The sequence below is a fragment of the Myiozetetes cayanensis genome, unplaced genomic scaffold (genome assembly GCF_022539395.1).
Source record: "Myiozetetes cayanensis isolate MyiCay16 unplaced genomic scaffold, myiCay2020 scf9, whole genome shotgun sequence".
Classification (NCBI taxonomy): domain Eukaryota; kingdom Metazoa; phylum Chordata; class Aves; order Passeriformes; family Tyrannidae; genus Myiozetetes; species Myiozetetes cayanensis.
This window is the reverse complement of record NW_026088185.1, coordinates 9503417-9519516: the sequence shown is the minus strand read 5'-3', so window position 1 is coordinate 9519516 and position 16100 is coordinate 9503417.

Sequence of the window (16100 nt, the reverse complement as noted above, 5' to 3'; positions counted from 1 at the left end):
TGAGGTTGCTCAGAGCCCAGTACAGCCTGACCTTGAGTGTGTGGGAACAAATAGCAAAGCAGGAAAAGCTTGAATACAGCCATTACAATTTTGGGAAAGCTTTCATAAATCACTAAGAACAAGAGACTACTTAAATCATTGCCAACCTCACCTGTCATCATGTTGGCAATCTTCCTCAAGCCCCACTAAAATAATTAATAACAGTGTCAGTCAAACTGCTGATTGTCTTAAAAAATGAATCAGCTTTACAGAGCAGATAGATGCCAATTGATTTCTGACAGAACCAGCTTAACTGGGACAGACCTAAAGCCATATGACATAGATCTGCTTTTAAGCAGCACAATTTCTTAAGCTCAGGTGTGTTTAGCTTTACTAGTGTGCTCAGCCGCCCCTTGTTCCTTGGAACAGCCTTCAGGGGGTGCGAGCCTCTTCTGGAGGAGCAGAATGAGTTACTTGCAGTGTGTTCCTGGGCTAGGTTCCAGAGCTGGGCAAGCCTTTTCTCTCTACTAAACTAAACATAACTGTAAATATAACTTAAGTCCCACAAAAACTAGTGCCATGGATTACAGACAAGGTGGTGAACAGCTCTGTTGAAGCAGATGGAGGGCAACACCACATGTCCTGCAGCCAGGCTGTGTTGGCACCACGTGGAAGAATAGGCCATGATGAATATGAGATGATCTTTGGTCTTGAAAACTTGTCCATGTAATAGTGATCTTCAGCATATTATGACATAGTCTTCTGCTCTGACTACTGTTTCCCAGTTTGTTGTTCCACAGTAGGATGGGCTGAACAAATTCCTCTAATTCTTACAAAGGTAAGGTAATGTGTAGTGTAACGTCACACCTAATGAATTCCTCCTATGCTCCTAAAATAGCCCAAGGCCCATGTTCTCTCATGACCCAGATATCATCTACCATAATAAGCAGCCAGTCCTGCCAGTTCCTCCCTGCCCCTCACGTCAGCATCCAGCCACAGGCACATGACTTGGTATGCAGTAATTCACCTGAACCCTCTGCCATCCAGTCTTTGTTTTGATAGCACCTGCCAGCCCTTAGTCTAAAGCTGGTTAAAGAAAAGTGATGAAAGCAACCATATAGCATATCAACAGTACACAATTTATAGTGATTAAAAAAAGAGAATAATTGTTTTGTTATAAATAGTAGCTTTCTTATCAGAACCCGAGTCAAAAAGACAAGGTGAGAGGTGAGGTAATTCAAGTGAGAGGTTGGTATTTAAACAAGTGTTCCTAGGTGACCTGTGAGCACCTTTTATCTGCAGGTGAGCTCAGCAATTCCCACCTATCTAATTGTCAGGTCAAGTAAAGTTCCAGATTCTTCCTGCACCTGGATGCTAGCAGGGAGTCTCCTGACAGTAGGTGATGCTCTCCCTGGGCTGGGAATCACCAGTCCAATGAGCTCATTTCCTGCACAGCTCACGTGAGCCTCTCCAGTGGTGAGCTGTAGGCCTGGTCTTTGCCCTGTGTGTCCAGGGAGGTGTGAGTTGGGAAGCTCCTCTTGCTTTTTCTCCTGGGAGAAGATGCAGTGTTCCATGAAACTGCTGACTCTTTGGGGAAACTTTGTCATTACTGAAGAAGAGACTGAAGTTTTGGCAGTTTAATACTGACATCTGTAAAGAGCGAATTACACGGCTGAACGAGAACGAATTATGGAGAAGGCTGACGAACCTACACAGAGAAGGTAAGCACGGCTCTGGGAAGGGTATCTCTAAAGGCCATGGACAAGGGGAAGTAAACCCCTGACAGGGGAGTAAATGCAGAGGAAAATAGGCTAGCTGCTTTCAGATGTGTATTTGGTTAATGAACAGCAACCAAGCATGAAGTACATACAATACACCTTTTCTAAGAACAGAAACAGTGCCTTGAAGCTGTCTTGTGCCTGTAGCACTCTTTGCTGCTTCAGTATGTCCTCTGGCAAAAGAGGTAGAAACAAACTAAACCAGAAGAGGGAGTGTGTTTTCCACCCCTGTGTAAGGAACTACAAAAGAAAGTCTAGAAAACTGAAATCTTGACTGATAAGCTACCGAGTACCTCCCTGATTAATTTTCTTCTCCATTTGAAATGAATGTTCTTGCTTTCTTTACCTCCTTTTTTGGAGCTGCTCTCTTCAGCGCTCTTTTGCTGGGGGTTTTTCACAACTTGTATCTGTAGGCTGTCAAACTGAGATGTGACCCATTGGTGACTTGCTGCTTCTAGGCCAGTTGTGATCTAGACAGGACAGTGTAATTAGACCTGCAGAGAGAACAGTGACTGCACACTGTGTTCCAGCATTTGAGCTCTGTGCAAGAGGGGTGAGAACAGCAGACCCTTCACATCTTTCTCCTGTATGCAGGGCTAGGAGCTCTCTGTGATGCCCTCCTGCGTTGCTGTGAAGAGGAGTTGCCCCTCTCTTACAGGGATAGTGAAGTCAACACGGGTTTCTAACACAGCATAAAATACAGAGGCATTGGGAAGAAGGTGGATAAATATGGGTGCTGAGTGCCACAAACTCCTCAGAAAGGTGAAGGAAGACTAATTTTGCCTGATGAATGCTGTAGAAATACTCTCTTGCTATTTAGGGTCTCTTTCCAATCATAGAACAGTACTTGGACTGATAAGGAATATGTAAGGCCTGAGGCTGGGGCACCTGTATTACTTTTTCTCTTTTCATTTACTTTATGCTGGTTAATGCCTTATAAACATTGAAACCCCTAGATTTTCACACCAAAATACTACACTAATCCCCACACACTGTAATAATTTGGATATAGTGGAACAGTAGTGCAAGAATGAGGTGATGCAAAGACAAATAATTCTTGGGGCGAGGGGTGGGGTGGGTGGTTTTGCATAATGTCATACACAGTGACACAAGAGCAGCTCAGGTGGGCAATTTACTTGGCCACAACACTTTTGGTTGGTTGGTTAACAGATATCCTGAGCCAGATAAAACAACAGGCTATGGGGGACAAAGGGTTTTTTTGCAAACCCCACTAAATTGAAGTGATTCACAGAAAAGATGAAACCTTTTTTAAAGGGTGATAAATGCCACTTCGTTGAAAAGGCCACGTATGCACATAACTGTTCACCAGAGGGTTATAGCTGGGATTGAAGGGGTTACTTTGTGCATATGCTGAATTTATATCTCGTTGCTTTCAATGAATTACTATGTTAATGCTAACCATTAGCATTAGTCTCACCAGTCTCACCTGAGATATATATATATAGTGAATGTATGTTAAGTTGTCATTTGGGCTTTCTGGGGCAGACACATTAAGATTTATAGGACTATCTTTTGGCTGAGTTCATGAAGTCTTTTTGCTACCTCTCTACAACACCATAGATTTTGCCCCAAAACACTTCCATGGGTATCTCACCACCTTTTTATACTGGAATTCCAGTAACATTTTAACAGATCAGTCTCTCCAGGAAAATGGTCAAGAAAACTCACTTGTTCATAACTGCTCTTCTGATATTCTTTTATTGCCTCCATTTTCCTCAGTTCGGATTTTGTCTCCTGGAAATTTTTGAGAGAAACAAAACTGGAATTTTTCAGGCTCCCTGGCTGTTACGTGGGAATTATTTCTACAGATGACTGCACATGGAGTGTAGTATAATGGGAGGGAGGGACAGCAGGGGAAGCCACACAATTACTGTCCATCTATTCATCTTCTGTTGAGAACTTGAGCAAGGAGTTCTTAAGTAGGATTTATTGAAAAATGTGAGTACCTTTACCCTTACTGCATTAGCTTTACGGGCCAGGCATTGTCTGACTTGAGCTCTTTGGCTTTCCAGCTTTTCTTTGTAACTGATCAAAGACTTCTGCAGCTCTTCTACTTTCTGCTGCAGCACCCTGTTAGCAAAAGAAACTTCAGCCAGTTTGCAGGAGGATCCTTCAAGGTAGTTCTTTACCCAGGGGAAAAACTGAGTTCACATTAACTGTAAGAATTAGTTCATCCTATACAGCAAGAAAAGAGCAGCACTCCCAGCTGATCTGCTGTATCTGGAGTAGGCTACAGCACCTGGTGTTTAGACTTTTCTTTAATCCCCTTCTAACAAAGGGGAAAAAGTGAATGCTGAGATCTGAGTAATCCTAAGATTATACTGAGCTTTATGATCCAGTCCCCAAGAAACAAAACAGACTTCCAAACTAGGATTTTATCCCTGGAGACTGCTGTACAACCTAATTATCCTTTTGAAGTCACTGGAAGGACAGATACCAATGTCTTAGCTACAAGGAGGTCTGTAGTGTTGGGGAATACAGGGTGGTACTTGGAAAAATGTGTCTACCACATGACAGAGCTCTATTTGTTGTATATAAGTGAGGGACAACTCCATGGTGAATGGAAAAGAAGACAAATACTGGTTGTGAGCTGCTCTTGTTATGCTGGAAAAGTGTAAAGCAGACCCCTTTCTCTGGAAGTCATTCACTGAAATCTTTTAATTATATCCCTTCTCACCACAGCAGATTCTTGACAGGCAGCTTTCCTGGAAGCCTCTTGCTCAGTTTGAAACTGCTTCTTCAGAGACTCTTAAGTGTTCAGAATATACCTTTTCCTCAGTCTTGCTTTTTCCATTAACTGTTCCCTTTAAAGAGAAGAACCAAGTTCAGTTACTCACATTTCTGTTCAACATGGTTTATTTCTTAAGCACAAGAATAGGAAAGCTAATTCTATTGTGAATACTTTTGTCTTGGATATACTCCCTGCATCATTACTATTTAAAGATTGGAATGTGTTTTCTAATATTTTATATTCCATTTATCTAAAAGGTGGTTCAAAATAGTTACATTTTGGAAAAATCACTCTGGGACAACTTAGTTTCCTTCAGGAAATTAAAGAGCTAAGCCTGCTCAGACAGGAGATTCAGACCACACCTACACTTAAGTTTGAGATTTTACTTTCTGGTGTTCAGTTTTGGGTGGGAAATTTAAACAACTATCCCGTACCTCCTTGCTCCAGCTACTGCAGGCCACTTCAGAGTAGAAGTGGTATTTGCTATCCTCATGAAAAAGCTGTTTGTACCAGTACTGCAGTGACCCTGGGTGAGCAGTTGGTAGAGGTAGTTTGCTTTTGGAAGATTTTGTAACGGGGAAGCGAGAAATCCTCGTTTTCCCTTAGGAAACCTGCAAAGTGCCTTCTCAAGGGAGTTACATGTGGTTTTTTCCCCTTCTGCAGTTCAGAGGGGGTTTGCAGAGAGAGCTGTGTTATGTCTCTCTCTCCTACGCCAGAGAGAAATAGCTTAACAGACATGTACAGAGGCCTTGGGAGGGTGGGGGAGAAACAGAGAGGATAAAGAGGCCCTGAGAGAGCGAGAACTTGCCTTTTTCCCCCTGGCCTGGTGTGTAAACTGCTCTATTCGGTGTTTTGTAAGTTTCTCATGTTCTGGCCTTCTTAATCAACTTTCTCAATTCTTTCCACTGCCGTGGCATTTCTGAGGATACCTGCATATCTTACTTTACACAGTTCCTCGCTTCTGCAGAGTAGGTGGAGGAGTTATGGGAATGAGGGAAAGAGCTCATTTCCATGCCTCTGCACGAATCTATCATGCTGCTGGCTCAGCATACAATCACAAGTGATACTCATAGATAAGTAAAGCCATAAAGCTGTGATATTAGTGCACAGGCATGTTTCTCCTCAACCATCGTGTCATGGGTCTGTCTTACCTGCAGACCATCAGCTGTTGATGGTCAGTTTCCTATCAGCCGATATTGAGTCTGGATCAGCTTGCTCAAAAGCATTACAAGATAGCTTTGGTATCTGAGAAGCAAGGGGAATCTCTAAAGAGTATTTACTTTTATGAATTCATTCTTGCTTGTAAACAAAAGTCTCAATGCAGTTACTTGAACTCACAGCTTTGAATAGCAAACTTGTGACAGAGCAAAGTCCACTTTGGTCTTACACCTGCAAGCTTGGTTTCCCTGCCCAGAATAACACATCCTTTCTCTGTACTTCTGTTTAGTAAGACTGAGTGAACAGGCTGAAACAGAATAACTGTCTGCCTCCCAGCAATGTAGCTAGATAAAAATTATCTGCAATTATTCTCTACTGGGACATAATAACAGTAAATCCTGGGAACTGCCTTTATAGTCATGTAAAGTGTGTGTTTTCTAGTCTGAATATATGCAATCAGTTTGAATGAAAACCAGCTGTGTTCAGCTGAGCTTCCATAGTTTTTGTGGTGGATTTGCTGAAAACAGGTTCTGACTAGTTCTGCAGACTAGAGTGCTACAGATAACATTAAACATATGCTCTGTTCTTTAGGAAAATACGTGAGTATGTCTAAGGGGTATGAAGTTGAAATTCTCTTTCACCCAAGTGTGTTTGGTCTCTGTACGGCGCATTTGCCAAGCTCAGTATTCTCTAAACCTGCATCCACAGCTCTTTCTCCAGCTTTTGCACTTCAGTCAGAGAAAAGAGATATGACAAAATAGCTCAGCTTTCTTATAGTGCAGAAACAGCAAAGCATTACTTTAAGTGGAACAGAGAAGCAGAGTGACAATGCCTCTTTGCCACTGCTGTCCCAAATTCTGTGACACAAGTCACAGTGAAGTAAAGCTTTACTTTCAGCTTATTTTTCATTACCACCCCGGTTTGCCTTCCTCCTTATTAATCTGATCTTTTTTATAAAGTGTTTCAAGTTTCTAATCTTTCAAGCAATTTCTACCCATCTCTTTTGTTTTAATGCCCCCTGGTGGCTCTTAGCCATTCTACTCTTTTCCCACATTAAGCAACTATCCCAAACGCTAGAGGTGCTGCATCAACAGCATCCTGTCACCTAATGGCACTATGAGCAGAATCAAAGATGATTTTGATACACAACTCAGTATATGTGCTTGACACTACACAAACTAAGTAGAGAAGATAAATAAGCACTTCCCTCCAGAAAAAGTAAAGAAGAGCTCAGGCTAAACAGCTTTACTTTAGATGAACATAAAAAAGAAGTTTCCTTTTTGAGCTGCAGAGGGATACCTGGAGTTTTCCTTTGTCACAGAACAGCTTGTTCTTGCAGACAATCAGCTCTGCCATCCCCTGTTGCACCTGCTGCTGGGACACTGAGGAAAAAGTAGCAGATGTCACCACCCTATAGGAAAAAAAAAAAAAAGGCAACAAAAAAGATGTTCAATGTCCTCTTTCTACATGAGTATTTTAACTTTCTTCTGTTGCTTCAGGTACAGATTTTCAATTAGGTGAAAAACCAAAACAGATTAAAAACCCCAAATTATCCAAATGGCATAAATTCATCCAAGACAGTTAATTTCTAGGAGCAGGTGCTCAAATTAGTACAATTGGCCATAAGAAGGACACTGTCCTAAAAGCACAGGTAGCAGAAATGGAGAGCTGAAAGAAGCCTGTGACAACAGGGAACAGAGAAGCATAAAATAACTAGAAGAATAAGAAGGCATAGAGAGAATTACAATAACAGTAAAGAATACAAAAAACCACAACTCTTTAATGTTCTGAATGCTCCATTGATTAATACAGCTGAAGGAATAGGACAGAGGAGTTCTGTGTCAAACAGAAAAAAAGGTTTTGGTATGTTACAGCCTGACTACTGAAGAAATGTTACTTTGATTATTAAATAACACATTCAAAAGGTGTTTCAGTTAATTCTTCTTTAGCATCATGTTAGGACCTTAGCAGCAGCTAAGTGTTTCTTAGGGGATCTCCAATGTGTGAAACTGGCCATTACATCCAAAACTGTAAAAAAACAAACAAACAAAACAAAAATAAAATAATAAAACAAACAAACAAACCAACAATGTCAGCAACAAAAACTGCACTGGTAGCACAGTATTACTAAACTTTTACTCAACTTTTCTGGAACCAGTCAAGTATCCTGATCCAGGTGACTGAGACTAGTGTGAAATAACAGACTGGGAAAAAGTTTAAATTGAGAATGAGGTCCCAAGTGCAGTTTTGTTCAGAAAAGGCATAAAACTGTTGTTGATGCCTTCTGCACATAAGCTGTATATGTATGTACAGATATACAAGCTGTGTCCCTGTACTAGAAAATGGAATGGAGTCATGGGGTTATAATGATATTCCTGAATGTCTAGTACCTCGAGTTCTATACAGCCCTCTAAGCTCATCCCACAGAGGCATCTAAACAGATGGAGTACCATTTGCAATATCTAACTCTTTGGGTTTTATTTTTCCTCGCTTTGACCGGTCACTTTGCATGAAAGGCAGATATTTGAAGAAGCACCTTGATTCCTGCTACAGTTACTCAGCAGCCAGGTCATCAGTTATCTGCTCCATTAGTTGTTTACCTGCTCATGTACAAATGCACCCAAGCAGTGCAATAGCCTCTTGTTCTCTTCCACTAATGTTTGCAAAGTGAATTCCATTGAAGCCATTTCCAGCTACAAACAAGAAAATCCAGCTCTAATTGTAACACTTCAGGATTTCCACAGTCAAATACATAGAGAGCACAAAACCTCAGCACTGCATAGGGATGAGGTATGAGGCTCTCCTGTTTTAGAGAGCTCTTCTGCAACAGTGGAAATACCAGAAAAACTTAAATTCCTGAAAAACTGAAAAGGTATTGAGAACTCTACATATGAAGGCTAGGATGCACTTAAGTAATGAAGGTAAGAGAATTACAAATCTCAAATATTTTTATTCTTGATTTCCTAAGTAATTTTTTGTTCAATGGATGGAAGCACAGATTCTGATTATTAAAAGGGTTTGCTCTTACTGACAACAATGTATCAAAAATTCCTTTTTCCAGCTGAGTATACTTTCTGTTTAACTATAAACATACTTAAAATCAAGTATGTTAATACTTGAAACTATGATAAGATCTTTTGTACCTTGGATGCAGTTGAGATCTCCAGAGCAGTACTCAGTCTCTGAACTTCTCTTGCTTTTCTTCAGCCTCTTTATATCACTTTGGTGTCAGTGCAACTTCACTGTTGCTTGCTGTACAACCTTCAGTTCTTGCAAATGCTCCTCATGAATTGCATTCAGGTGCTGCTCCGAGCAGGCTACCAAAAGGAAAAGGCATAAAACTTTGACAGAAAAAGTATATGGAGAGACAGTGAAGAGCAAAGTGGTAAAAAACCCTATATTTTTTACTACCTACATTCTTTGGAATTGGGTCTTTTTCTGTCTGCAGCTGGAAGATGTTAAATTTCAGTGTCTGTACAACACTCTCTAGCTGGCATGTTAATTTCACCAGTGTTTTACAGTTTGTTCACAGTGTATTTTCTCCCACAGATGGTACCCTGGCCTCCACAGGGATAATGGATGGTTAACTAGCAGGTGTTTCTGAGGTCTCTGACTGGAAATCCTGTTTAACTTGCTCTAGGTGAAGTTGCATTGATCCAGGTGGGAGAGGGAGTTGGACTAAATGATCCCCAGAGTTCCCTTCCAACCCTAACAATCCTGTGATTCTGTGAAGTGGTTGAGGCTGAAAAGGAGAAAAGAGTGACCTGCTCTGTGTATACAGCCCTGCCTGACACTGCACAGATGCGTTACAGATGCAGTTAGAATAGACATTGCATTTCATAGAGCTGGAAGGTTCCTTGTGACCCTAGGTTGCTGTAGACTGTTCTTGCTGACTGCCAGTACAGCTGCCAGCTGGAGAGAAGAGCAAACATGGCATATGGATGCAAAGAGGAAACAGATAAGGAAAATCAAGAAAAGTGTGAGCTCTCCAAGAAGAAAAAGCTTACCCTGCTTTCTCCCTACCTCTGCCCATTGACGCCAAGTGCCTCCAGGTCTCACAGTAGTGTGCTGGTTTCCTTTTCTACCACTCTCATCCTCACCTGGACCTCCATTCTTGTCCCAAAATAGGTTCTCTCACCCAGTGTGCAAGAGGCAAATCCACACACAGAGTTGAGGTACTTGATTTGTTTACAGTTCTGGGCAGAAAGGGATGCTGGGTGGCAAATCCACAAAGCCAGCATGATGACTACCAAAACTTTTCACTGTTTATACATTTTAGCAAACAAAAACATCAGTGTTCATTGGCTACAAGTTACCTAGTTCTCTTATTAATTAGTATTCTATCTTCTATTGATTAATGATTCTCTTACTTCTCATGCTAATTAGTCCTCATGCTCGGTCTTTCGCTTCTTTGGGGTCAGTGGTCCGTGAGTTGGTGGTTGCCATCTCCCACTGCCAGAATTACCTGTTACCCCAGTTGAGATCTGATTCAGCACAGTTGCTGAGGTGGCTTCATCAGTTTCTTCCTTATCTCAGGGGTTCTGACAGAGGTCCTTGTGGCCTGTAAATTTTGCATTCTTTGTGTCCACTATCATTGGTATATGAACTTTAACCTCATGCTAGATCTGAGATCACTGAAACATGTTGAGCCCTAAACCTTAACAAGGCAATTCTACCCACAAGTAATCTGTCTGACACCTGGACATCACTAAGATCTCACTTGCTGTCTGTTGTCTGTTTCAGGGATTAAATCTCCCTTCTTGTTGATTAGGCTTGAAAGTATACAAAGACCAAACATCAAAGAATGTTCTTTCTTAAGAAAATTTTTCCATATTCCACATTTTGCCACACCGTGAGGGCCGTGGCTGAGATACCCCCTCCCCGCCCCTGGAGGCAGCTACTTGGTGACAGCTCTGCAGGTGCCCCTGGAGCCCTTCAGTGGGGCGTGAATGAGGTGCCAATTTCTTCTACCCACAAAAACCCACTAAAGATCAGAGTGTTTGAAGGGCTGTAACGCCACCTTGCACGGTATAGAGGCTCAAACCTCCATAAGGAGGCTGCGCTCCAGGACTGCGTTAACCTGCAGGTAATGCTTGTTCTCACACATGGTGAATTTGTGGCATACCAAATGATATGCAAGGGGGCAGGGGGGCAAGAGGCGTTGGCTTCAAACTGAAAGAGAGCAGTTTTGGACTGAATATTAGGAAGAAAACTTCACTGTGAGGGTGGTGAGGCCCTGGCACAGGTTACCCAGAGAAGCTGTGGATGCCCCATCCATGGAAGTGTTCAAGGCCAGGCTGAATGGAGTTCTGAACAACCTGGTCTAGAGAAAGGTGTCCCTGCCCATAGCAGCAGGATTGGAAATAGATGATCTTTGATGTCCCTTCTGACCCAATCCATTCTATGGTTCTATGATGTGTTCACTTCGGGCCTTAAGCAAGTGTGATATTTTACACGTAAGGGGCAGGCAGCGATTTAACACAAGTCAGCAATTTTGCTGAGTTACACGTGTCTCCACCAGGGGTTGGCCTTTTAAAAAAATCTACCCCTTGGTTACTTAGTTTCATTTTTATGCAGAGAAGGAAACTCTGTAGCCTCCTGGTTAGAACATCCAGCTGTGAAACTGGAAATGCAGTCTGAAGCAGGCAGCAAATAATGATGCTACAATGAGGCATTAGATGTTCAGGGTACTCGAGCAAAGGTGTTTAAGGTGTCCATACTAGAGACAGAATCTCCTTTGCAGCTCATCTGGCTCCTGAGGGACCTCTGTGTATGACTCAACTCTTCCCATCCATTGGACAGGGACCGTGAGCAAATCATTCCCAGCTCAGGGGTTTGCTCAAGACCAGGCATCACTGTCATGCAGTGTGACAACATCAAAGTACCTTTTAACAACCCATCTCTTGGGCCCAGCTTTTCCTGAAGCTTCTAATATGTTGAGGTAATACTGTTGACATATTATGTGTTTGGAGTGAACTGGTTTGTAGGGCATGTTGAGAGGCTATTATTAAATACATATCTGTAAGTAAAAAAGTAGATTTTTGGAAAAATTTGAAATCTCTCTGTAGATGGCAGCAGAGAGGAATGATATTTATTGGAACTTCTAAATGTGGTGACTATGCATTTTATAATTTGTGCAACTGCAGCTGGTGGCTCCCCATTAATGCTGAGATTTTTTGCGTTTTACTGATGATTATAATTATTTTGATTTAAGGATCTTTTGGCAAGACTGTTTCATTTTGGAGGAAGGTTTGGAGCTCCTCTCAGCAAAGAGAGTGACACTGCAGGCAGGGCAACACTGCATTTGTTCAGTGCTGTGTATGTAATAAAAAGATCCTCAGCTGATGTAAGGATGTCATTGCTCCACTTGAGAATTTGCTCCAGGAAGCCTTTTCCCCGGGGATGTTGCTAGGAGGCTTGTGAAGAAACGTAGGATGTGAGGGAATATAAAGATCACTTGGGAAACAGATTAAAATGATAAATTAAATAACTCGTAAATTTCCCACCTAAGGAAGGGATGCATAAATAACGCTGAACATTAAGAATATAATTGTTTTTATTGTGTAGTTCCTTGATAACTACTGGTGTTGTATTTAGGCTGTTCTTTAATCAGAGGATATTCATACAACCATGTAAGGGTGCCTAGTTTATGCAGTAGAATAAAATGTATAGGAAGTGAGAACATAAAAGAGCAACTGATATGTAGGTCAAATGGAAACTGTATTTCAGACATCCTTCCATGAGCTGAGACTGGGTAATGGTATTTGACAGAAAGATAACTAATTCTGAAAGCACCTTATAAATTTTGAAACAAACAGATCAAATGCTATTCTTAATTTAGTTTGCATTAAGAAAGCTGCTTGATCTGAGCTTTTTGTTCACACTCTTTATTTTGCTTTTCAAAGCTGGTGTATAGTTTGGTTAGAGTGACTTCACATTAAAAAAAAAAATAGGAGTAAAACATTCATCAAACTGTAGTGTGTTTTCCATGGGAAACTTTTAAGGTGACGGTGATCAAAGAAATGAGCATTGAAAGCTGAAGTTAAACAATTAGATGTTCATTTCTGCTGTGAATATTCTGCCCAAGAGTTTCACAGGAGTCTTCAAGATAAGCCAAAATAGCGATGTTTTTAATGTTGTTTATACAGCGATAGGAGATGGGGCAGGCATGATGACAGCCCACCTACTTTTTTCCTCAAATCAGCATCATTTCCTCTAAGCTTTGCCACCTACATAGCTGTGTGATGGAATTATCGCTGCTGCACAGGTTTGCAAGCTAAATGGGGACAGAAGAATATTTTGGTTTGTAGTTAAGAACACAGCTGTACTTCTGCTTCTTACTAAAGCACCTGTGCTTTGTGTGACGTGCACAGCACCCACATGTCTTAGTAAAGCTTTCATGTAAATCATATATATTTTATGTATAAAAATCAGATAAGTCATATAATGTTTTTATTATTTCAGCAATGTTATGGCTCCAGGGATTTTTTTTTGTATCATCTGTAATTACATTTTTAGTCTGATTTAAAATTTTTCAGGGAATGGGCTTTTCCTTGGGAAGTTTTTCCGTATTCCAGTATAGCTCACTGCTTAAAGTGCTTCTACATTTTCCTTTCTTGTAATGATGTTTTTCTTAGTTATAGCCTTTTTACTGTTCTGATAATTTCTTTTAATTTCTGCTTAGATTTGCCATGTATTTGTAGATAATTAAGTGCTACAACTGTCATTGGTTAACAAAGTTTTATTCCAGCACATGTAAAAATACTTTCCTTCCGTTTCATTGATCTTTCTTGAATTCCTTCTATTGTTTTGAGGTAGAACTGAAGTCTTTGTTCAAGGTGCAGTCTGAGCTGCCAGCACTTCTGCAGTGCTTGACTTTAGAATTCTTTTCATCTCACTCAATTACTTGCTTATGCAGAATGTTTTGATGTGAAGGTGAATCCGAGAGCAAACACCAGTACAAATATCTCATATTTTGGATTCCTTAGATAGTATGAAGATTGCTGCAGCAGTAGGTGGAACTTGCAAGTTTGAATTGAGAGGTGGGATAAATCAAATCTGCTAAATTGGATCAGTTTGTCCATCCAGGTTGGCACTGTGCAAAGGAAGGTAATTTGAAGGAGTAAGAGCCTCAACTCTGTTCTATTGCTGCTGTAACTCTGCTTTCTCTGAACGTCACTTCAATCAGTTTATCCCGTTCTTCTAAATTACCCCTTTTTATTGCATCAGATACAAGTTGTAGAAATTTAAGCAGAGTATTTCTTCAGAACCTTTGAGCTTTTTCTTTATCCTGTCTGCTATTTTTATAATTAATGACATATTGACTTCTGAGTTTGCTTGGCCCATGTTGCCTGACTCCAACATACTTGTACAAGCACATATGTGGGTTTTTAATTTACTCTCATCAGTTGTGCACTGAGAAGGGTATCAACGTGTACATGCTGAAAGCACTGATCTTTGATCCATCCTTAAAACTCTCCTACGCTGCTATGTCTGCAAAACTTAGTGAGCATTCACGTTATCAGCGTTTCTGCCTCTGTGATGGCTTTTGGGCTGTAAGTCTGCATTTTGTGCTACCTAGTTTGTTTGCATCTGCCTGTTCTTTGTAGCAAGATGTTAGATCTTTGGGAAAGCTGGAGACCAGCTTTTGAGTGAAGTGTCATGCAGAGATCATCCCTGGCTTAGGGTTATTAGCTGCTGTAGAGTTTTAAGTAAGTATATTAGATATTTTACATAATAATATAGCATTATAAGTATTCTATGTAATATATTTTTCTTCCTTATCCTTATGGTAATATATATATCATCCTTATTTTTTTATACAAGAGAAAGAAAAATGTTTTGTTTTTATCCCTCTGTGCTTACCTGCCTCTGATCTGCAATCCTTTTTCCCTCCTCCCCATTTTTGTAGTGAGCTAATACAATATTTCTTCAGTTTGAGAGCTTTGTCTCATACTAGGAGGGATCTTTAGAATGACAAGTGATGATGTCATGCTGAGAATTATGAGTTTAAGAACTAGGATAAACCCATCAGATTTAGTATGAAGGCTAATGTCTTTAAGAAGAAACATGCAAAGAAATGATTATGTCTGTATATGTGTCTATACACATATGTGCAGAAAATATAGTAATAAATTTGTATCTAAGTTATTACTTAACTAAATCTTCACAGTTATTGAATTACTAGGTACTTTTCTATCTTACTGCTTTCTCCTAGAAGACTCTTCTTCTGTGTGCTGTTGAGCCAAGACTGAAAGCTTTAAACAAAAGAAGTCTTGAACTTTGGATATGTCTAAATACAGATCTCATTGATTCTCACATGTAGTTTATCTTCACAGTAAACACCAGTAACTGTAGCTCAGAACACTGTCAGAAACATTTGAAATATAAATACAAGTTCTGCAGCTTTAGTCTGTCTTTACTTTGTAATGACATAAGAGGACCCTGGTTAAAATATTGCAAAAATGAGACTCATGTTTCTCCTGCTTTTGTTTTCCTTTCAATGTCTTACAGTTTCAGTAATTAAACAGTTAACATGCTGTATGCATCACGTACAACGTTCTGGCTCTGAACGTTCATATTCTCTAAAAAACAGAGGATGTCAGTCTTTTCTGCACAATTTTGTGAACAAAATAAATAACATTATTTTCAGACTTCATTGCAATGGATATTCCAATAGATAATGCGAATATTTCTGGTGTGTAAATGCATATATGAGAAGTGTTGAACACGTGCACAAAAATTGGCATTTTATCTGGATTCTATTAACTCACTCGAAGAAGGGTCTGATAAGGTGGCAATTTAAGTGGTATATTGATTCTGAATCAGAATGCTCACTTTTGGAAATCAGGAAACAGACTATAAAGCACTAGACCAAGGGACAATCAATATCTGGAAATTGTGTCAATTTGCTGTCCAACTCTTCTCTGAAAAGTCTGCAAAATATGAGGTGGCATCTGCTCTTTTAGGAGTATACAGAAGTCCTGTTGCTTTAAATGAAAATGTTTCTATGGCGTTCAGGTTTTACTTCAGTAAGTGCAGTGATTTACCATTTTTAGTTTCTGTGTCCATTAATAGGAAAGCAGAAGCACAAGAAGAAATGACAGCACTTTTCACTCTGAGATATGAGAGCAGAATCATCATTCCACCTTAATTAGTTCGTGTCAGCTTATCAGACCAGCTTCATATCTTCAGGGGTTTGGCTTTAAAAACCTAATGTGGCACTAAACATTCTTTAGTTTTTGCCTTTCAGAGACAAGTACCCCCTTCTCAGGCACTGAACTAAAAGAATGCAGCATTAAAGTGTAATCAAAATGTCATTGTACATGATAAGTTCATGCATAAATTTCAACAGATTTAAAGACATATGACAAGTCTAAATGAAACCTAAAGGAGTCAAACATAATAATAAGTCCTGCAGTGACAGAAATGTT